General features: G+C 35.7%; 1 non-coding gene across 1 annotated transcript; it reads right to left on the bottom strand.

Moving 5' to 3' along the window:
- Nucleotides 1-7,038: 7,038 nt before the first annotated feature.
- On the bottom strand, nucleotides 7,039-7,146 carry LOC112713131 (small nucleolar RNA R71). The gene has a single exon (XR_003158105.1). It is a non-coding gene; the product is annotated as a small nucleolar RNA R71 (small nucleolar RNA).
- Nucleotides 7,147-24,681: the final 17,535 nt, after the last annotated feature.

Raw genomic sequence — 24,681 nt, 5'->3', positions numbered from 1 at the left:
TCACCCATTCACCAATCACCTCAACACTTCTTCCCCAAAAACCCCTCACATATCAAATCCCATCTTTCTCTTCACCACCCACATCCATCCTTCAATTTCTCACACCCTAAACACTACTTCTCCCCCTTTTGGCCGTACCACAAGCCATCTCCCTCTCCTCCATTTCTTCTTCTACTCTCTTCTTTCTTCTTTTGCTCAAGGACGAGCAAACCTTTTAAGTTTGGTGTGGTAAAAGCGTTGCTTTTCGTTTTTCCATAACCATTTATGGCATCCAAGGCCGGAGAAACCTCTAGAAAGAGGAAAGGGAAGGCAAAAGCTTTCACCTCCGAGTCATGGGAGATAGAGAGATTCATCTCAAGGGTGCATCAAGACCACTTCAATGAAGTTGTGGCCATGAAGAAGGGTCAACTTTGATCAAAGGTTGGACCAAGTCCTCATAGACATTTGTGAAGAGGGCGTTCAATAAAAGAGAGATTCAAGAGGGAAGCCGGTTCAACTGAGAAGGCATGACCTCAAGCCCATCACTAAGAAAAGGATAGAGCAACAAGAGATCCCACTCATCATGAAATTAGAGAAGATCAAAGAATCATGAGAGAGGAGCAACAAAGACAAGGAAGAGACATTGAGGAGCTCAAGCACTCCATAGGATCTTCAAGAGCAAGAAAGAGCCGCCATCACTAAGGTGGACCCATTCCTTGATTTCCTTGTTCTTTATTCTTCTATTTTTCGAATTTTATGCTTATGTTTATCCATGTTTGTGTCTTGTGATCATTAGTGTCTTAGTGTCTATGCCTTAAAGTTATGAATGTCCTATGAATCCATCACCTTTCTTAAATAAAAATGTGCTTAATTGAAAAAGAAAGAATTGCATGAATTTTGAATTTTATAACAGTTTAATTAGTTTGATGTGGTGGCAATATTTTTGTTCTCTGAATGTATGCTTAAACAGTGCATATGTATCTTGAATTTGTGGTTCATGAATGTTGGCTCTTGAAAGAATGATGAAAAAGGAGACATGTTACTGAGGATCTGAAAAATCATTAAAATGATTCTTGAAGCAAGAAAAAAGCACTTCTATTCAAAAAAAAAATTCGAAAAAAAAAAGAAAAGAAAACGAAAAAAATAGAGAAATAAGAGTTGTGATCCAAGGCAAATAAGAGTGTGCTTAAGAACCCTGGACACCTCTAATTGGGGACTTTAGCAAAGCTGAGTCACAATCTGAAAAGGTTTACCCAATTATGTGTCTGTGGCATGTATGTATCCGGTTGTAATACTGGAAGACAGAGTGCTTTGGGCCACAGCCAATACTCAATAAGTAGCTTTGTTCAAGAATCATCATACTTTACTAGGAGAATCATTAACACTATCTGGATTCTAAGTTCCTAAAGAAACCAACCATTCTGAATTTCAAAGGATAGAGTGAGATGCCAAAACTGTTCAGAGGCAAAATCTTGAAATTGTAGACATAAATTTCGTAGGTATGTTTATGCAAAATATTTGAGTATAGTTTCTCTATCTTGTCATCTACCATAGAGGTACAAATAATTGGTTCAGCAAAAAAGAACATAAAAAATAATAACAACACGAGCAGCTCAGAAAGAGTGACACACAAGAAGTCTGAAAAAAATCAAATAGCAATTCAGGACTAGAGTAGCATGAATGACATCAAGAGAATCATGACCAATTAGTCCAGTGTCACAGTAAGTATAGTAGCAACCAAACAGCATGACTTAGCATGAATTGCACAAAAAATTGGTTAAGAGAAGTGTAAAACCATAATGGCAGCAGAAACATAGTTGTGCACTTAATATATGAACACCATAGATAAGAAATCAGCCCCATAAGAAGTAGTCCAATAGCAATAGCAAATAAGCAATAGTATAATAAGCATAAAGACCAGAAAATGGGAGCATTCAGTGTCAAAATGACCAGGATAATTTTCCTAACACAGATAACTAGATCAGCAACTATTAAAGCAACTATTAACAAAACTACCAAAAAAAGGCTATAAATTAACGCTAAAAAACAACAGAATATCTAAATAAGGAATATAAGCATGAACCAACCATTCTGACACACACTCCTCGCAGAAAATGTGTTTGCCCCGCAATAATATGGCTTAATTAAATTGAAATAAATTGCAAAATAAAAGTGAACACGATGATGATGATGCATACAAGAAGCTAGCAATGTCATAATTAAAAATGTATTAGTTAGGGACTGAAAAATAACATAAAATAAGAATAAAAAAACAGCTCAGGAAGAGTAAGACACAAAAAAAATGGACTGAAAAATGCAAATACCAATTCAGCATTAGAGAAGCATGAATGACATCAAGAGAATCATGAACAATCAGTCCATTGTCACGGTAAGCATAGTAGCATAATAACAGCAGATATTATCTTGAAATGAACCAAATTGGTGAGGAGAAGAATAATACCACAATGACAGCAGCACAAGAATTAGTAAGCAACACATCATTAACACCTCGGCATTGTGATTCAAAATTAGATATTGGATATTTTTGGATATCTTTTGTTCTTAAACAGTTCGTAAATGGTAAAAAGTAATCTCTCTCATTAGTTAAGCATGTTATAATTAGATTTGCTTCAGGCCGTAGTAATGCTGATATGAATTAATAATGAGTTAATATGGAATATAGGCAGGCTAAGAGAGCAAGATTGCATGAACCAAAATGGGAACGTGCTGTGAAGAACTGAACAAAAAGTATTGTTTTTTACACATGCAATGCAATTTGGTTTATAAGAATCAAAGTCGATAGGGAGGCAATAGTAATCTGAGAAAGAAATAAAGCCAATAAGGATTTTGATTTATAAGAATGAAAGAGGCGGATTTGTTTGCACTTTGCGGCAAATGACAATGGTATTCAACAGAAAATAAAGAACCCAACAAACAAACAAACCTACATATAATCCCTTCAAAGAAACTCCATGTAAACTAACTCCACTACCACCAAACAAAATAGAAATAAATGGAACACACTAAACATAATAAAACCTTGCACCAACATAATAAGTGATGAGCGGATAATTTGTATGCTTTTTGGCATTGTTTTTAGTATGTTTCTGGTATGATATAGTTAGTTTTTAGTATATTTTTATTAGTTTTTAGTTAAAATTCACTTTTTTGGACTTTGAGTTTGTGTGTTTTATTTACTATGAGTTTGTGTGTTTTTCTGTGATTTCAGGTATTTTCTGGCTGAAATTGAGGGACCTGAGCAAAAATCTGATTCCGAGACCAAAAAGGACTGCAGATGCTGTTGGATTCTGACCTCCCTGCACTCGAAGTGGATTTTCTGGAGCTACAGAAGCCCAATTGGCGCGCTCTCAACGGCGTTGGAAAGTAGACATCCTGGGCTTTCCAGCAATATATGATAGTCCATACTTTGCTCAAGATTTGATGGCCCAAACCGGCGTTCAAAGTCACCTTCAAGATTTCCAGCGTTAAACGCCGGAACTGGCACCCAAATGGGAGTTAAACGCCCAAACTGGCATAAAAGCTGGCGTTTAACTCCAAGAAGAGTCTCTACACGAAAATGCTTCATTGCTCAGCCCAAGCACACACCAAGTGGGCCCGGAAGTGGATTTTTATGTCATCTACTCATCTCTGTACACCTTAGGCTACTAGTTTTCTATAAGTAGGACCTTTTACTATTGTATTTTCATCTTATAATCTTTGGGACATCTAGTTCTTAGATCATTAGGAGGCTGGCCTCACGGCCATGCCTAGACCTTGTTCTTATGTATTTTCAACGGTGGAGTTTCTACACACCATAGATTAAGGTGTGGAGCTCTGCTGTACCTCGAGTATTAATGCAATTACTATTGTTCTTCCATTCAATTCCGCTTGTTCTTTATCCAAGATATCACTTGTTCTTCAACTTGATGAATGTGATGATCCGTGACACTCATCATCATTCTCACCCATGAACAAGGTGACTGACAACCACTCTTGTTCTACAAGCGATCAAGGCTCTAGTGAATATCTCTTGGATTCCTGATTGCACGATGCATGGTTGATCGCCTGACAACCGAGTGCTCGTCTGACAAACGAGCCAACCATTCCGTGAGATCAGAGTCTTCGTGGTATAGGCGAGAACTGATGGCAGCATTCAAGAGAATCCGGAAGGTCTAACCTTGTCTGTGGTATTCTGAGTAGGATTCAATGACTGAATGACTGTGACGTGCTTCAAACTCCTGAGGGCGGGGCGTTAGTGACAGACGCAAAAGAATCACTGGATTCTATTCCGGCCTGATTGAGAACCGACAGATGAATTCCGCTATGCTGTGACAGAGCATATGCAATCGCTTTCACTGAGAGGATGGGAGGTAGCCACTGACAACGGTGAAACCCTTGCTTAAGCTTGCCATGGAAAGGAGTAAGAAGGATTGGATGAAGACAGTAGGAAAGCAGAGAGACGGAAGGGAAGGCATCTTCATGCGCTTATCTGAAGTTCCTACCAATGAATTACATAAGTATCTCTATCTTTACCTTTGTGTTATTTTCGTTCATCACCATTACCATTTGAGTTTGCCTGACTAAGATTTACAAGATGACCATAGCTTGCTTCAATACTAACAATCTCCGTGGGATCGACCCTTACTCGCGTAAGGTTTATTACTTGGACGACCCAGTGCACTTGCTGGTTAGTTGTGCGAAGTTGTGTAATGCCATGGTATTGAACACCAAGTTTTTGGGGTTCATGACCGGGGATTATGAGAGTTGTGAAAAAGTATTGTTCACAATTTCGCGCACCAAGTTTTTGGCGCCGTTGCCGGGGAATGTTCAAGTTTTGAGCAAGCTTTTGGTAACATCAGTGCCAAGATCCGGCAACAACACCAAGTTTTTGGCGTTATTGCCAGGGATTGTTCAGTTTGGACAACTGAAGGTTCATCTTGTTGCTTAGATTAGGTATTTATTTTTTTTCGAAATTCTTGAAGATGAGTTCTAGAGTTTCATGATGATTTGTTGAAATCTGGCTGGCTGAGAAGCCATGTCTAATTTCATTGGACCAGGTTTCAACTTATCACCACAAGAGCTTGTTGATTCTTATCAATCTTGCTTTTGGAGCAGTGATCTGCTAAGGCTTGGCTGGCCTTTGGCCATGTCTAGTGTTTTGGACCGAAGCTTTCTCTGAAAGCTTGGCTGGCTGTGAAGCCATGTCTAATTCCTGGACCGGAGTCTTAGACTAGCATTGCACTGATTCCTGGAATTCTCATTAAGAATTTTGATACCTTTTTCCACTTGATTTTCGAAAAACACAAAAAAATTAAAAAAAAATCATAAAATCCAAAAATATTTCTTGTTTGAGTCTAGTGTCTCATCATAAGTTTGGTGTCAATTGCATGTATTCATTCGTGTATCTTGGTGATCTTCAAGATGTTCTTGATGATTTACTTGCTCTGATCTTTGAATTCTATTGACTTGAGTGTCTTGTGTGTCTCATTTGCATTTTCATTTTGTTAGTGTCAGTAGTATACAAACTGCTAAGTTTGGTGTCTTGCATGCATTGTTATTTGATTCTTGTTGCATTTTGGTTTGTCCTTATTATTAAAAATCCAAAAATATTTTTAATTTGTGTCTTTTCAAGTCAATAATACAGAGAATTGAAGATTCAGAACATACAGCAGAGGAATTGCACAGAAAAAGCTGGGCGTTCAAAACGCCCAGTGAAGAAGGACAGACTGGCGTTTAAACGCCAGCCAGGGTACCTGGTTGGGCGTTTAACGCCCAAAAGGGTAGCATTTTGGGCGTTAAACGCCAGAATGGATACCATTCTGGGCGTTTAACGCCAGGATGGCTAGAAGGGAAGATTTTGTTTTCAAATCAAATTTTTTTTAGTTTTCAAAATCTTTTCAAAATCAAATCTTTTTCAAATCAATTTTCCAATCAAATCTTCTTCAAAACCAATTTCTTTCCATTTTTTAAGATACTTACTATCAATCAATGATTTGATTCAACATTTCAAGTATGTTACCTTTTCTGTTGAGAAAGGTTTAATGTTTGAATCATATATTTTCTTGTTAGTCAAGTTTTTAATTTTCAAATCAAATCTTTTTAAAATGTTTTTCAAATCATATTTTCTCAATCACATCTTTTTAAAACTAATCATATCTTCTTAACCACATCTTTTTCAAAATAGTTTTCAATCAAATCTTTTTGATTTCTAATTTCAAAATCTTTTTCAAAAATCACTTGATTTCTTTTCCATTTTCATTTTCGAAAATTAAGTAATGTTTTTCAAAAATGTTTTCAAAATTTTTCACTTAATTTTCGAAAATTACTTCCCTCCTTCTCACATCCTTCTATTTATGGACTAACACTATCCCTTAATGCAAAATTCGAACTCCATTTTCTCTTATAAGTTCGAATTTTCCACTTCTGTCTTCTACTCTTCTTTTCCTCTGACACCTAAAGGAATCTCTATACTGTGACATAGAGGATTCCACATTTTCTTGTTCCCTTCTCTTTCTTATGAGCAGGAGCAAAGACAAAGGCATTCTTGTTGAGGCTGATCCTGAACCTGAAAGGACCTTGAAGAGAAAGCTAAGAGAAGCCAAAGCACAACTCTCTTTAGAGCACCTGAACGAATTCTTCAAGGAAGAAGAACACATGGCAGCCGAAAACAACAACAATGCCAACAATGCAAGGAAGGTGCTGGGTGACTTTACTGCACCTACTCCCGACTTCTATGGGAGAAGCATCTCTATCCCTGCCATTGGAGCAAACAACTTTGAGCTTAAGCCTCAACTAGTTTCTCTAATGCAACAGAATTGCAAGTTCCATGGACTTCCATTGGAAGATCCTCATCAGTTTTTAGCTGAGTTCTTGCAAATCTGTGACACTGTTAAGACTAATGGGGTTGACCCTGAGGTCTACAGACTTATGCTATTCCCTTTTGCTGTAAGAGACAGAGCTAGAACATGGTTGGACTCTCAACCTAAAGAAAGCCTGGACTCTTGGGAAAAGCTAGTCAATGCCTTCTTGGCAAAGTTCTTTCCACCTCAAAAATTGAGTAAGCTCAGAGTGGAAGTCCAAACCTTCAGACAGAAGGAAGGAGAATCCCTCTATGAAGCTTGGGAAAGATACAAACAATTAATCAGAAAGTGTCCTTCTGATATGCTTTCTGAATGGAGCATCATAGGTATTTTCTATGATGGTCTCTCTGAACTATCCAAGATGTCTTTGGATAGCTCTTCTGGAGGCTCTCTTCATTTGAAGAAGACGCCTACTGAAGCTCAAGAACTGATTGAAATGGTTGCAAATAACCAATTCATGTACACTTCTGAAAGAAATCCTGTGAACAATGGGACTAGTCAGAAGAAAGGAGTTCTTGAGATTGACACTCTGAATGCCATTTTGGCTCAGAACAAAATATTGACCCAACAAGTCAATATGATTTCGCAAAGTCTGTCTGGAATGCAAAATGCACCAAGCAGTACTAAGGAGGCTTCATCTGAGGAAGAAGCTTATGATCCTGAGAACCCTTCAATAGAAGAGGTGAATTACATGGGAGAACCCTATGGAAACACCTACAATCCTTCATGGAGGAATCATCCAAATCTTTCATGGAAAGATCAACAGAGACCTCAACAAGGTTTCAATAACAATAATGGTGGAAGAAACAGGTTTAGCAATAGCAAACCTTTTCCATCATCTTCTCAGCAACAAACAGAGAGTTCTAAGCAGAATACCTCTGACTTAGCAACCATGGTCTCTGATCTAATCAAAACCACTCAAAGTTTCATGACTGAAACTAGGTCCTCCATCAGAAATTTGGAAGGACAAGTGGGTCAGCTGAGCAAGACAATTACTGAACTCCCTCCAAGTACTCTCCCAAGTAATACAGAAGAAAATCCAAAAGGAGAGTGCAAGGCCATCAACATGGCCGAATTCTGGGAGGAAGAAAAGGCAGTGAACGCCACTGAGGAAGACCTCACTGGACGTCCACTGGCCTCCAATGAGTTCCCCAATGAGGAACCATGGGAATCTGATGCTCAGACTGAGACCATAGAGATTCCATTGAACTTACTCCTGCCATTCATGAGCTCTGATGAGTATTCTTCCTCTGAAGAGGATAAGTATGTCACTGAAGAGCAAGTTGCTAAATACCTTGGAGCAATCATGAAGCTAAATGACAAGTTATTTGGAAATGAGACTTGGGAGGATGAACCCCTTTGCTCACCAAAGAACTAGATGATTTGTCTAGGCAGAAACTGCCTCAAAAGAGGCAGGATCCTGGGAAGTTTTCTATACCTTGTACCATAGGCACCATGACCTTCAAGAAGGCCTTGTGTGACTTAGGGTCAAGTGTAAACCTCATGCCCCTCTCTGTAATGGAGAAGCTAGGGATCTCTGAGGTGCAAGCTGCAAAAATCTCACTTGAGATGGCAGACAACTCAAGAAAACAAGCCCATGGACTTGTAGAGGGTGTTCTGGTTAAAGTTGAAAACCATTACATCCCTACTGATTTCATAGTCTTAGAGACTGGGAAGTGCATGGATGAGTCCATTATCCTTGGCAGACCCTTCCTAGCCACAGCAAAGGCTGTGATTGATGTTGATAGAGGAGAGTTGATCATTCAAGTGAATGAAAAATCCTTGGTGTTTAAAGCCCAAGGATATCCCTCTGTCATCATGGAGAGGAAGCATGAAGAGCTTCTCTCAAAATAGAGCCAAACAGAGCCCCCACAGTCAAACTCTAAGTTTGGTGTTGGGAGACCACAACCAAACTCTAAGTTTGGTGTTGAACCCCCACATTCAAACTCTAAGTTTGGTGTTGGGAGGTTCCAACACGGTTCTGAGCATTTCTGAGGCTCCATGAGAGTCCTCTGTCAAGCTAATGACAGTAAAGAAGCGCTTGTTGGGAGGCAACCCAATGTTTTATAATTAACTATTTTCTTTTGTTATTTTATCTTTTTTGTAGGTTGATGATCATAAGAAGTCACAAAAACAATGAAAAAAGCAAAAACAGAATGAAAAACAGGAAGAAAAACAGCACACCCTGGAGGAAGAACTCACTGGCGTTTAAACGCCAGTGAGGCTAGCAGTTGGGCGTTTAACGCCCAGTCTGGCACCATTCTGGGCGTTTAACGCCAGAAAGGGGCACCAGACTGGCGTTAAACGCCAGGAAAGGGCAAGAACCTGGCGTTAAACGCCAGAAATGGGCACCAGCCCGGCGTTTAATGCCAGAATTGGCTCAAAACGTGTTTTTGAATGCCATTTAGTGCAGGGATGACTTTTCCTTGACACCTAAGGATCTGTGGACCCCACAGGATCCCCACCAACCCCACCACCCTCTCTCTTCTTCACCCATTCACCAATCACCTCAACACTTCTTCCCCAAAAACCCCTCACATATCAAATCCCATCTTTCTCTTCACCACCCACATCCATCCTTCAATTTCTCACACCCTAAACACTACTTCTCCCCCTTTTGGCCGTACCACAAGCCATCTCCCTCTCCTCCATTTCTTCTTCTTCTACTCTCTTCTTTCTTCTTTTGCTCGAGGACGAGCAAACCTTTTAAGTTTGGTGTGGTAAAAGCGTTGCTTTTCGTTTTTCCATAACCATTTATGGCATCCAAGCCCGTTGAAACCTCTAGAAAGAGGAAAGGGAAGGCAAAAGCTTTCACCTCCGAGTCATAGGAGATAGAGAGATTCATCTCAAGGGTGCATCAAGACCACTTCAATGAAGTTGTGGCCATGAAGAAGGGTCAACTTTGATCAAAGGTTGGACCAAGTCCTCATAGACATTTGTGAAGAGGGCGTTCAATAAAAGAGAGATTCAAGAGGGAAGCCGGTTCAACTGAGAAGGCATGACCTCAAGCCCATCACTAAGAAAAGGATAGAGCAACAAGAGATCCCACTCATCATGAAATTAGAGAAGATCAAAGAATCATGAGAGAGGAGCAACAAAGACAAGGAAGAGACATTGAGGAGCTCAAGCACTCCATAGGATCTTCAAGAGCAAGAAAGAGCCGCCATCACTAAGGTGGACCCATTCCTTGATTTCCTTGTTCTTTATTCTTCTGTTTTTTGAATTTTATGCTTATGTTTATCCATGTTTGTGTCTTGTGATCATTAGTGTCTTAGTGTCTATGCCTTAAAGTTATTAATGTCCTATGAATCCATCACCTTTCTTAAATAAAAATGTGCTTAATTGAAAAAGAAAGAATTGCATGAATTTTGAATTTTATAACAGTTTAATTAGTTTGATGTGGTGGCAATATTTTTGTTCTCTGAATGTATGCTTAAACAGTGCATATGTATCTTGAATTTGTGATTCATGAATGTTGGCTCTTGAAAGAATGATGAAAAAGGAGACATGTTACTGAGGATCTGAAAAATCATTAAAATGATTCTTGAAGCAAGAAAAAAGCACTTCTATTCAAAAAAAAAATTTCGAAAAAAAAAAAGAAAAGAAAACGAAAAAAATAGAGAAATAAGAGTTGTGATCCAAGGCAAATAAGAGTGTGCTTAAGAACCCTGGACACCTCTAATTGGGGACTTTAGCAAAGCTGAGTCACAATCTGAAAAGGTTCACCCAATTATGTGTCTGTGGCATGTATGTATCCGGTGGTAATACTGGAAGACAGAGTGCTTTGGGCCACAGCCAATACTCAATAAGTAGCTTTGTTCAAGAATCATCATACTTTACTAGGAGAATCATTAACACTATCTGGATTCTAAGTTCCTAAAGAAACCAACCATTCTGAATTTCAAAGGATAGAGTGAGATGCCAAAACTGTTCAGAGGCAAAATCTTGAAATTGTAGACATAAATTTCGTAGGTATGTTTATGCAAAATATTTGAGTATAGTTTCTCTATCTTGTCATCTACCATAGAGGTACAAATAATTGGTTCAGCAAAAAAGAACATAAAAAATAATAACAACACGAGCAGCTCAGAAAGAGTGACACACAAGAAGTCTGAAAAAAATCAAATAGCAATTCAGGACTAGAGTAGCATGAATGACATCAAGAGAATCATGACCAATTAGTCCAGTGTCACAGTAAGTATAGTAGCAACCAAACAGCATGACTTAGCATGAATTGCACAAAAAATTGGTTAAGAGAAGTGTAAAACCATAATGGCAGCAGAAACATAGTTGTGCACTTAATATATGAACACCATAGATAAGAAATCAGCCCCATAAGAAGTAGTCCAATAGCAATAGCAAATAAGCAATAGTATAATAAGCATAAAGACCAGAAAATGGGAGCATTCAGTGTCAAAATGACCAGGATAATTTTCCTAACACAGATAACTAGATCAGCAACTATTAAAGCAACTATTAACAAAACTACCAAAAAAAGGCTATAAATTAACGCTAAAAAACAACAGAATATCTAAATAAGGAATATAAGCATGAACCAACCATTCTGACACACACTCCTCGCAGAAAATGTGTTTGCCCCGCAATAATATGGCTTAATTAAATTGAAATAAATTGCAAAATAAAAGTGAACACGATGATGATGATGCATACAAGAAGCTAGCAATGTCATAATTAAAAATGTATTAGTTAGGGACTGAAAAAGAACATAAAATAAGAATAAAAAAACAGCTCAGGAAGAGTAAGACACAAAAAAAATGGACTGAAAAATGCAAATACCAATTCAGCATTAGAGAAGCATGAATGACATCAAGAGAATCATGAACAATCAGTCCATTGTCACGGTAAGCATAGTAGCATAATAACAGCAGATATTATCTTGAAATGAACCAAATTGGTGAGGAGAAGAATAATACCACAATGACAGCAGCACAAGAATTAGTAAGCAACACATCATTAACACCTCGGCATTGTGATTCAAAATTAGATATTGGATATTTTTGGATATCTTTTGTTCTTAAACAGTTCGTAAATGGTAAAAAGTAATCTCTCTCATTAGTTAAGCATGTTATAATTAGATTTGCTTCAGGCCATAGTAATGCTGATATGAATTAATAATGAGTGATCATGGAATATAGGCAGGCTAAGAGAGCAAGATTGCATGAACCAAAATGGGAACGTGCTGTGAAGAACTGAACAAAAAGTATTGTTTTTTACACATGCAATGCAATTTGGTTTATAAGAATCAAAGTCGATAGGGAGGCAATAGTAATCTGAGAAAGAAATAAAGCCAATAAGGATTTTGATTTATAAGAATGAAAGAGGCGGATTTGTTTGCACTTTGCGGCAAATGACAATGGTATTCAACAGAAAATAAAGAACCCAACAAACAAACAAACCTACATATAATCCCTTCAAAGAAACTCCATGTAAACTAACTCCACTACCACCAAACAAAATAGAAATAAATGGAACACACTAAACATAATAAAACCTTGCACCAACATAATAAGTGATGAGCGGATAATTTGTATGCTTTTTGGCATTGTTTTTAGTATGTTTCTGGTATGATATAGTTAGTTTTTAGTATATTTTTATTAGTTTTTAGTTAAAATTCACTTTTTTGGACTTTACTATGAGTTTGTGTGTTTTTCTGTGATTTCAGGTATTTTCTGGCTGAAATTGAGGGACCTGAGCAAAAATCTGATTCAGAGACCAAAAAGGACTGCAGATGCTGTTGGATTCTGACCTCCCTGCACTCGAAGTGGATTTTCTGGAGCTACAGAAGCCCAATTGGCGCGCTCTCAACGGCGTTGGAAAGTAGACATCCTGGGCTTTCCAGCAATATATGATAGTCCATACTTTGCTCAAGATTTGATGACCCAAACCGGCGTTCAAAGTCACCTTCAAGATTTCCAGCGTTAAACGCCGGAACTGGCACCCAAATGGGAGTTAAACGCCCAAACTGGCATAAAAGCTGGCGTTTAACTCCAAGAAGAGTCTCTACACGAAAATGCTTTATTGCTCAGCCCAAGCACACACCAAGTGGGCCCGGAAGTGGATTTTTATGTCATCTACTCATCTCTGTACACCTTAGGCTACTAGTTTTCTATAAGTAGGACCTTTTACTATTGTATTTTCATCTTATAATCTTTGGGACATCTAGTTCTTAGATCATTAGGAGGCTGGCCTCACGGCCATGCCTAGACCTTGTTCTTATGTATTTTCAACGGTGGAGTTTCTACACACCATAGATTAAGGTGTGGAGCTCTGCTGTACCTCGAGTATTAATGCAATTACTATTGTTCTTCCATTCAATTCCGCTTGTTCTTTATCCAAGATATCACTTGTTCTTCAACTTGATGAATGTGATGATCCGTGACACTCATCATCATTCTCACCCATGAACAAGGTGACTGACAACCACTCTTGTTCTACAAGCGATCAAGGCTCTAGTGAATATCTCTTGGATTCCTGATTGCACGATGCATGGTTGATCGCCTGACAACCGAGTGCTCGTCTGACAAACGAGCCAACCATTCCGTGAGATCAGAGTCTTCGTGGTATAGGCGAGAACTGATGGCAGCATTCAAGAGAATCCGGAAGGTCTAACCTTGTCTGTGGTATTCTGAGTAGGATTCAATGACTGAATGACTGTGACGTGCTTCAAACTCCTGAGGGCGGGGCGTTAGTGACAGACGCAAAAGAATCACTGGATTCTATTCCGGCCTGATTGAGAACCGACAGATGAATTCCGCTATGCTGTGACAGAGCATATGCAATCGCTTTCACTGAGAGGATGGGAGGTAGCCACTGACAACGGTGAAACCCTTGCTTAAGCTTGCCATGGAAAGGAGTAAGAAGGATTGGATGAAGACAGTAGGAAAGCAGAGAGACGGAAGGGAAGGCATCTTCATGCGCTTATCTGAAGTTCCTACCAATGAATTACATAAGTATCTCTATCTTTACCTTTGTGTTATTTTCGTTCATCACCATTACCATTTGAGTTTGCCTGACTAAGATTTACAAGATGACCATAGCTTGCTTCAATACTAACAATCTCCGTGGGATCGACCCTTACTCGCGTAAGGTTTATTACTTGGACGACCCAGTGCACTTGCTGGTTAGTTGTGCGAAGTTGTGTAATGCCATGGTATTGAACACCAAGTTTTTGGGGTTCATGACCGGGGATTATGAGAGTTGTGAAAAAGTATTGTTCACAATTTCGCGCACCAATAAGTAAACTATCATTAACGGAAAACTATCTTCCACCTTTTTTCAAAATTTTCTTTAATGACAATTCCTCCCTTTTTCTCCATAGCACCAAGGAGCACTTGAGCCCTCCATGGACCATCATTAAACTACAATGACAGCTACATTAGCATCCCACTTAATGTAATCTTCTAAGCCCATGATGCGGTCAACGAAAGCATATTATAACTAGAAATGATTGAGTGTGCTATACTGTACAGAATTGCTAACAACCATAATTCCAAACTCATTAATGTTCAGGATTAAAGTGTGCTCCTTTTATTTTATTATTTTATTTTATTTTTTCCCCTGAGAATAGTAGAACTTAAGTGAAGCTCAATGAAGTGGCAGTGGAGCTCAATAAAGTGTGGTCCCTTTTAAGTTTTAGCCATTACTCTCTACACATGTGGAAAGTGAAAAACTAGCTCGTTTGAAGAATAGGGGAAAGACACAAACTTTAAGCACCCCATGTCTGAATATGAAAACTAAAATCACAGTTCTACATGCAATGTATCACCAAAACATCAAAAGGAAGCAAAGCATTTAAATAAAAAAGTATGTAATTGAAAGAGGATACAATGTACAACCCAAGTGTTGTAAAACAAAGAAGTAAAAAATAGAATGAAAATAAAGACAAAAATTACTTTTTTAAAACACTCAAGAAGGCATGAAAATGACAGATTTGGGAGACGAGAATGGAAGAATCATAATGAAGATAAAGGAAACTAAGCCAAAACCAACAAGCCCAACTGTACAAACACACACCCCAACACACCAACAACCAACCTGAGTCAGAATACTATTATAAACAATATACAGATTATAAATATCAAGCTTTTGTCATAAAAAAAAAGGAAAAATGATAACAGAGCTGAACCAATGGGAAGTGGCAAAGAACACAACATAGCTATGAAACAGCAGTTACCAATATCTTGTACTTTACATGATAAATTTATCAACAAACAAATTTTTCAGATTAGTGCGTGAAAAGTTCCTCAATTTCTCCTGTGCAAGGGAGATGCAAACCAAAGAAACACATTCTTGGGTAATTAAAAAACAAGGAAGTAGATGCAAGAGAGATGCAAACCAAAGAAACTCAACCCTCTAACATTGATAATGAGGCTTTGTTAAAGCTTTCTACTCTAACTATCACTTTCAATACAGAGCACCCATTAAATCAAAAAAAGGGGTACCTTCAAATTCCAGTCTATGTACAGCGGCAATTAACCCCAGTTAAAGACAGATATAGATAAATATTTTTACAAAATTCTAACCAACAAAAAAATCAATAAGAAAAGATCAGAGTGTCAGGACTAACCAGTGCCAGGGGACTGGTCGCGAAGGCAGCTGCGCAACTCGACAGGGGAGGGTATGAGCTTCAGGAATTGTGGATGATAGGGGAAAGCTTGAAAAATTGGGGGTTTCTGCAAAATTGGGGTTCTCGATGTTTGGTTGTAACATGAAAAGGGGGAATTGACAAGTTGAATCATGATAAAATCCTCACCTGGGTGGGTTCTTCCTTGATATTTCTCGGCTGTGCTCCCGCTCTTGGTTGGCGCGCTACCAAACTCAACTCGCGGGTTTCTGCAGAATTGGGGGGAAGTAATTTCGAGTTGTAAAATAAAAGTGGAATTGAAACACTGATTTGAAACTCACCTAGTGGCGTTTATTGAAGAAGTCGCCGGGTGGGGTGGTTTTGTTTGGCGCCTCTTCTCCCGCTTTGTTCACACCAAGAAGTGAAACGAGTAAGCCCGAAGATATACTGCCTAATTTAGCAGCGGTGTTCACTCCCCAGCCGCTATCCAGGGGAGTTTTGTGGCTTTTACCTGACCGCCACACATCTCTGCCAGGATCCTTCTTGATTAGCGGCGATTATGGTCACGACCGCCAACCCCCTGCCGCTACTCTCCGCCTCTGCGGTAGTGAATTACCATTTCCTGAATAATTTGGTGGATTGAGTTTAGAATTTTTTTAACATGCGTTGTTGACTTCTCATGAAATGATTAGATGCATCCAAGTTGATTTCAAAACTTGTTGATTTTTTCTGATTTGAATTCTTCTTCTTTTTTCCTTGCGAGATTCATGGTTTGGATTTAAATTTTGGGCCGTTGTCAGATTTAATTAGTATAGATACTATGCGAATTTAATATTTTTTTATTCCAACTGTTTGATCGTTTGTTTGTTCCTTACTTGAGCTATAATAGTCAATAGGTTATTGAATTTAGAATGCTAAGTAATGCCATTCATATAAGCTTAATCAATATCTCATATAGTTGTTTCTGAATTGTGACTTCAAATCTTTAAAATATTTTATCACTTGAGAAATTATACTATGTTATAGTTGGTGTTCTGAAGAAAAAACCAGAGTATGACCTCTATTTGGTTTGTGCATTGCTTCAAAACTTGTTGATTTTTTCTACTTTGGATTCTTCTTCTTTTTTCCTCGTGAGAATCATGCTTTGGATTTGAGTTTTGAGCTATTATTAGATTACTTGAGAAATAGATACTATACAAATTCAATTTTTTTTATTCCAACTGTTTGAGCATTTTGCTTGTTCCTGATTTGAGCTACAATAGTCAATAGGTTATTGAATTTAGAATGCTAAGTAATGCCATTCAAATAAACTTAATGAATATCTCATAAAGTAGCTTCACCATCTTTAATTTCTCGTCTCTGAATGCTATTATTAATTACTTTTTCACCTTCATTTAGGCCTTACACACACATAATCCCCTACCATTTGTGGACTCCCTAATTGACCCCTTTCCCGACGCCCATGAGTCACCCTTACCCTGCTGCTTCTATAGTTATAATTGACCCATTTCCCTTATCTGCTTTTATAGGCACAATTTTAATTCCACTTTACATCTTCTTCTGTTCTATCTTTTTCTTTTTTAGGTGCTCTCTCTATCATTTGGATTTGCTTCCTGTTGCTGCAATTCCTATTGTATTTTATTTAATTTTTTCTCCTTAAAATTCATCTTTTGTTCTTGTTGCTTTTGGACATAAACTATTATGAAAAAGAATTGAGATGTGTGATGTAGCAGCATCTATGATTTTTAGCTTTTTTCTGATATTTCACTTTGATTTGTGTATGGCCTATTATTTTCCAAATAAGTTACCGACCTGAATTGAGTTTTCAAAAGCAAGAGTTCTTCCTTTTATTTTCAGTTACTCAGTTACTTATTCTTTGGATTTGAATTTTGGGCTGTTATCAGATTGCATGAGAAATAGATACTATACAAATTAAAATTTTTTTATTCCAACTGTTTGAGCATTTGCTTGTTCCTGATTTGAGCTACAATAGTCAATAGGTTATTGAATTTAAAATGCTAAGTAACGCCATTCAAATAAGCTTAATGAATATCTCATAAAGTAGCTTCACCTTCTTTAATTTCTCGTCTCTAGATGCCATTATTAATTACTTTTTCACCTTCATTTGGGCCTTACACACACAACCCCTACCATTTGTGGACTCCTTAGTTGACGATGCCCATGCCCTGCCCTACTGCTTCTATAGTTATAATTGACCCCTTTCCCTTATTTGCTTTTATAGCTACAATTTTAATTCCACTTTACATCTTTTGTTTTATCCTTTTCTTTTTTAGGTGCTCTCTCTATCATTTGGATTTGCTTCCTGTTCCTGCAGTTTCTATTGTATTTTATTTAATTTTTTCCTCCTTAAAATTCTTCTTTTGTTCTTGTTGCTTTTGGACATAAAATTATTAGGAAAAAGAATTGAGATGTGTGATGAAAAGAAGAGTAGTTTGAAAAGTCTTCCTTTATGTTTTCGGTGATATGAAAAGAAGATTAGTTTGAATTATCTTATGCCGCTTGGATATTGTATGTGTTATTAATATGTTAATTACTTTTTTCTTGTTATACTTTTTCAAATTATAATTATTTTTCTATATAATTATGCAGGATAATTCTGAAGATGCGAGTGAAGATTGAGATGCTTATCATGATGGTTTATTGACAATGCAAAGATGGAAATTGAAAGATGCATGGTTGATGATGATGTCTTTTATTAGAAGCTAAGATACATTTATATGATATAATATTTTGGTTTTTCCTAGTTTATTAGTAGTAAACTCTAAATGCATTATATGAGTATATTTATTCTACTTTGAGATGTATGAATACTCAAAATTATGATCATCCCAATATTTTTGGTTCATTATATAATTATACTTTGTTTCATTATAATTTTTATTTTTAAAGATTATTGTATGGTATTATTATATATGTATTCATTTTTTATTTTATAATAATTAACTAATTTAATTAAAAATACAGGATTATATATATAATTATATTCTCAAATATTAGATTTTAGATAAAAAAAATGAGGGATAAAAGGCTACACTTATATAGAGTAGCTATAGGTATACTATTTGTTACATTTATAAAGTGATGCAGTAGCTCTGAAAAGTATAGCCTATTCTTTAAAATTATGGTAACCATTAGTGCTGAAAAGCGTAGCCATTAGTCCTGAACAACATCACTTAAAAAGCGTACCCTATTCTTAAAGGCTAGAAGCGTAGCCTTTGATATAGAAAAGCGTAGCTTTTGAGAATAGGCAACACTAGCATAGGCATCGCCTACAAAAGTGTCTCCAAAGCCTAAAAAGCGTAGCCTTTTTCTAAGACATCATTTTTTTTATTTTTGGCTACACTTTTCAAGTATACCTGAATGGGTGTTTTTCTTGTAGTTAATGGTGGTGGAGATTCTCTAAAGAGGAGTGTCCACTGTGAAAGAAGATTGTATGCTCATGCAACAACTTGAACCCAAATTGGATGTTATCAACTCAAACATTACTACTTAAAGGAAGCCCATGGAAAGATATATGTAATCTGCAAATAAAGGATTAACATGTCAGACAAAAGATGATTGATGGTCTTGCTATGGAGATAGGAGATGGTAGATCAACCAGGTTTTAGGAGGATATATGACTACAACTTGAAAAGTTGAAAGACTCTTTCCGAGACTTTTCTTGATTTCAAACCAACAAGGATCTGTAATTGGGGATTGTGGGTTTTAAGATGGGTTAGAGTGGGTTTAGAATTTCCAAAGGAGGAGGAAACTCCGTCAATGGGAGACTGAAATCGTAAATCAAATGCTTGATATTTTGCAATTTAATAGATTGATAGCAGAAGTGCAGGACAGAGTAGTGTGGCGATTTAGCAAAGAAGTCGTTTATTCTACTAAGTCATTTGTTCAAGTATTGGAAGAGGAGACATTGGCAGATGATGTAATCAACTATAGGTTTGTGAATGCATTCGGAAAGGACTAGTGTTGCTTCGAGTTAAGTTGTTTATCTGATTTGTGCTTGTAGGCCGCACATCAATACTAAGGAGCAATTGACTACATTGGGTATCATTGACTATGGTGATAATGTGTGCGCTCTATGTAGGAAAGATATTGAAACTGTTCCTAACTTATTTGTTACTTGTGAATTCTCTTAACAGGTGTGATGCGCATGGTATACTGATTTTGGACGTATTTGGACTATCTCAGTAACGATAAAAGAACATTTTGAAAGTTTGAGGACTATGCCTTTGAAAAAAGACATGCGCAAAAAGTGATTAGTTGGGTTCTTTTCTGTCATGAAATATTTGGTTACACCGAAATGATATAATATTTTAGAATAAGATAACAAATTTAGTAGATTGTGTCACTAGATCATTTAATTGCTTTAAGAAATGGTATAATAATTAACTCATGTTGTTGATGGTTATGTCAAAAATAACATGTCTAACGTAAATTTGTTACTTATTTGCACTTGCACATGCACATGTCTAACGTAAATTTGTTGCTATGTCTTATGATTTTTCAAGCCAAAAAATCTGAAATTGAAATTGTTGATTTTTTAAATCTATGAGAAATTTATACTCGACATTTTTAATATCTTTTCGACCAAGTATCCTCATATTCATCAATAATAATATGAGATTTTCTTCAACCCATCTAAAAAACTCACACATTAATTGTGTATCAATGCAAGAGTTGTGCATCTAAATATGATGATCATCGTCATCCTTTTTTTTATCTGCGGCATTTGGATACACACTAATAAATATAAATTGTTACTAGCTATTTTTGTTAAGACGAAGAAGAAGAAAATTAAAAAAAAATGATTATTTAGGCTGAATGGATCTATTTATATAAAGTTCATTGATTTGTTATTTTATATATATCTTATTTACATAATAAATAATATAAATTAGGAGATTTCATTTATCATGAGAATGAGATAGCAAATATGTAAACGAAAGGTTTAATTAATTTATGTAACATATATCTCATTTATAAATGAGATATGTACAAAAAAAAATTATTACTTATCTTGATTACAATATAAATAAAATATATATATGTCTATCTCATTCCATTAAAAGTACCTACATTCACCTATCATATATGAATTCTACTACTACTTTGATTTAAGAGTGAACACAGTACAAATTTAAATTTGGACAATTTTCGCAAAAGACAATGTGAATCCTGATAAAAAATTAAAAAGGGAGACTTCAACCCCTAATTATATTTTCTGAGACATCCCATTCCTTTGTCATTCCGCCATTCATAATAAAAATCGTATAGATGTTATGTTAAAGTTTTGAATTGACCGTTAAGTGACATGTTGATGACCAAGTCATCATTTTAATTAGCAATTACACATTTTTCATTATAAGTTAACCATAGAAATGATAAAATAATCATATTATCTCACCAAAAATAAAATCCAAAAAACTTTAGGAATCAATAGTTATTAGTAATTTTATTTAATATTTCATCAGTATAAATATTAAATTACTTTTAAAAAATAAATTTTATTAATTTATATGTATAAATTTTAAATAATATAATATAAACTATGTTAATTTACATACGTAAATTTTTTAGTTAATATATATACAAAATATATATTTTATATGTATAAATATTTATAAATATAAATATAAATTATTATTAATCAAATACTAATTAAAAATAATAATATTTATTGATTAGTTATCATTATACCAAAATGTTCGTCTTTTGGTTTAACAATCGTATTTATCTATTTTAAAAAATAGTAAGAATTATTTTGAAGTAGGACTGATAATATATATCCTACTCGTACCCAATCCGTTCGAGTAGGATTGTCTACGTAATCCGTTGCGGGTAGAATAGGATATGGTGCGAGTTTACATACGAGTAGGATAAGGTACGGGTTCAGGATATATCCTATCCTATCCTACTTAATTTGAACTTAGTCTTTTATTTTCTATTTTATTAATATGTATGAAATTTGGAATGGTTGAATTTTATGTTTACTTAAAAATTTTTTATTTTTCTACGGGTAGGATACAGATTTACTTTAGGGTGCAACAGTGACAGATCCAGAAAATTTTATTGGTGGAGGTAAAATATATATAACATGATAACAATTTTATAATTATATTTTATTATTATAAAATATAATAAATCTTCTAGCTATTTAACTAATGAATTAAAACACATATATAATAATTTAAATAATAACATAAAATTTAGAATTTTATTCTTTTAAATTTGATATTTTAAAAAAAATTGAATAATTTTTTTATTATTAATATAATTAAATATTTTATTTTTTATATATACTACTAAATAATCATTTAAAAATTTATATCTTATAAGATTACGAAATTGACTCTTTATAATATTCATAATTAATTTTTGTTAATTGATGTCGTTATTACTAAAAAAATTAGAACTAACTTCAAAAGAAGAAATATCAATAGATATCTATATATTTGAATGTTATTTTTCATTTTAAGTGTTCTCTGTTATTAGTTAATATTACTATATTTCAAAATTTAAATTATTAATGGATCTTATTATTCAATAATATTTAACCAAGTAATAAAAAATATACAATAATATAATTACAAAATAAAATATAAAATAACTGAATGAATTAAAAATATAATGAAGTTAAGGAGCCTTATTAAGGAACAGAAAGTCAAAAAAAAACCACAAAAAAGAAAATTAAAATTTTAGAGGGCATAAAAAAATTATTTTTAATACTTAAATTTAAATTACTGAGTTAATTTTTAATAATTTATTATTATTATTATTATTTAATTACTTTTTATAATCAATATAATATTATTATAAAATAGTAAGATTTTTTTATATATTATGAAAATAGAGATAAATTAAAAAAAATTATAGTAGGATCAAATTTATTTATTAAGTGGGGGCAAATAAATTTTTATCCCATATACTATATGTAACTCTATAAAATTTTAATGGGACACTTGTCTCCACACCCTCTAAAGTAGATCCATTCCTGCCGGTAGAATTAGAGTAAAAAAATTTTCAATTTGCAGATAGGATAAATTAAAGTTTTAAAAAAACTTTTAAACCTGAATAAAATTAGAATAAAATTCAAACTCTACCCTAACTTACGCCACACCTAATTTAAAATAAGGGTAAAGGACAAATTTGTCCCTGACCTTTTAAATCGTGGACTTTTAACTCCTTCAGGATTGAAAAATACAAAACAATCCCTCACCAATCAAAACGCCGTACAAACCGGTCCTCCCGTTCAATTTGGTGTCCAACACATAAAAGATTCTGTTTACCTAGCACCTATGTGGCGTAGATATGCGCACGTGTCTTCAGGATGGTGGTAGCGGGGCTGAAGTGGTGCTAGTGGAGAAAGTAATAGGACATTATAGTCCTTGGGCACTCAGATGACGTCGCTTCTGGTGTGTGCCATATTTCTTCAAATGGAACCCTGTCGCCATAGCCGTTGTGATTTGTATGAGAGGTTGGGGGTGGTGGTACTGCGGAGTGGTAAATGGCCAGCGATAGAGCTTCATCCAGCGCAAGATGCGTTTCACTACCGTCGACTGTGAAATGCGTGGAAGCTGTAGAGGAGAAAGACGACATTGCTCCGAGGTGTAGATGTGGAGTGTACGCCATATTGTACAAATCGAGGACGACGACGAACCCCAGTAGATTGTTCTTTGGATGTCCATTCTTTAAGGTAAGTTGGTGGTTTTATTTGATTGATTTTGATTATACGGGCGTAAGAAGAAGTTATTTTGATTTTAAGTTGGTGATTTTTTGTTTTGCCATGATGAACATGTAGCTGAAAAATTCCAGTCACTGCAAGTTCTTCTTGTGGCTGGATGACCATGTTTCAACAGTAAGAGTTCTGGATAAGTTTATGACTAAGAACGAGGTTGATGATCTGAAACTGTATCTTGGGAAGAATGTAGTGAAACAGAGACTCACTGATTTGGAGAAGAAGCTGTTGCATCTAGAGAGGAAGAAGAATATTAATTTGTATTTGCTTATTGTTGTTGTGGTTAGTATAATTTTGGGTTCTGTTGTTGCCAAACTTGGCTGAAAAGTGAAAAATTAGTTTAAATTATGCCTTTGGAATACAAGTGTTGTATTAAATTATCTTTTGATGAATGATGATATGCTGTTGTTGTAACATGTTGGAGTTGGGTGGGTATATGTAATATGATGTTGATGGGATTAGAATGAAAAAGACATTAAATAGTTTGGATCATTTAACATTGAACCAAAGTTTAAGTTCAAAGGATTACAATCCTAACAAAACATGATATATAGTCTGATAACAGCTCACAACCTTAGCATTATAATTTTGCCAAAAAGATACCACAATGTATAACAAATGAAAATAAGTTTGATCCAAATTTTACATCAGACTCATGAAATATCAACATCATTTTTTGGAATTGTTGACTCCTGGGGTGGGGATGAACTGAAACATTCTTTTAGTTTCACTGCTTGCTGCAACCAGAGTCTCATTCGATGGTCCTTCAACTGCTTCCACACTTGGCTGTTGTGATTTCTGAACTTGTTGTTTGCCATCACCCCATTTGTACAGAATGATAAAGGGGCCCCGGACCCATTTTTTTATGAGCCTTTGATAAAAAGATTCATTCTCTTCATAAAAAAGAGGAGGTAGAAACAATAAAGAATGGTTAATATATTCAAGATAATTATGTATTTACAAAATACTGTCTCAATTCATCCTATTTCATCAGATCCCACGAGTGAATAGAAAGTTAGATCTACATTGGATCTCACCTGAATCACCCCATCTATCCTCCTGAGGAGAGAGAGAGGAAAAAGATAGAATCGAACAACCGTACAGGCATCTTTTGCGGATTGCATACGGCTCTACTTTAAAGTCTCCCCATTGCCCAATAGAAGGATCTTTTCAGTATCGGTATAAAAGATCTTTCCCTCGTGTTCCGCTAATCCTTCTAATTGGTTGTTTTGGTCTGAATGTTTTGTTGGATGGCCTTGCTGAAACTCTGGCTGGAGGTTTGAATGGAACCTGACCTTGTCTTGCAGGGACTACAGTAGTGGTCACAGATACAACTTGTGGAGCAAGTTGTTGCTGGACCACAACTGGAGTTATGGAAGTGGTAGAATGATTCTGGTTGGTTGGAGTAGTTGAGTCATGCTCCTCACCCTGACATAAAGAAAGACAATAAAGTCATGAGGCAAATTTAAAAAATACAAACAGGTCCTGTAACACTTTTAAAATGG

Source organism: Arachis hypogaea, chromosome 9 (assembly GCF_003086295.3).
Source record: "Arachis hypogaea cultivar Tifrunner chromosome 9, arahy.Tifrunner.gnm2.J5K5, whole genome shotgun sequence".
Lineage (NCBI taxonomy): Eukaryota > Viridiplantae > Streptophyta > Magnoliopsida > Fabales > Fabaceae > Arachis > Arachis hypogaea.
This window is presented reverse-complemented; position numbering and strand designations above follow the sequence as displayed.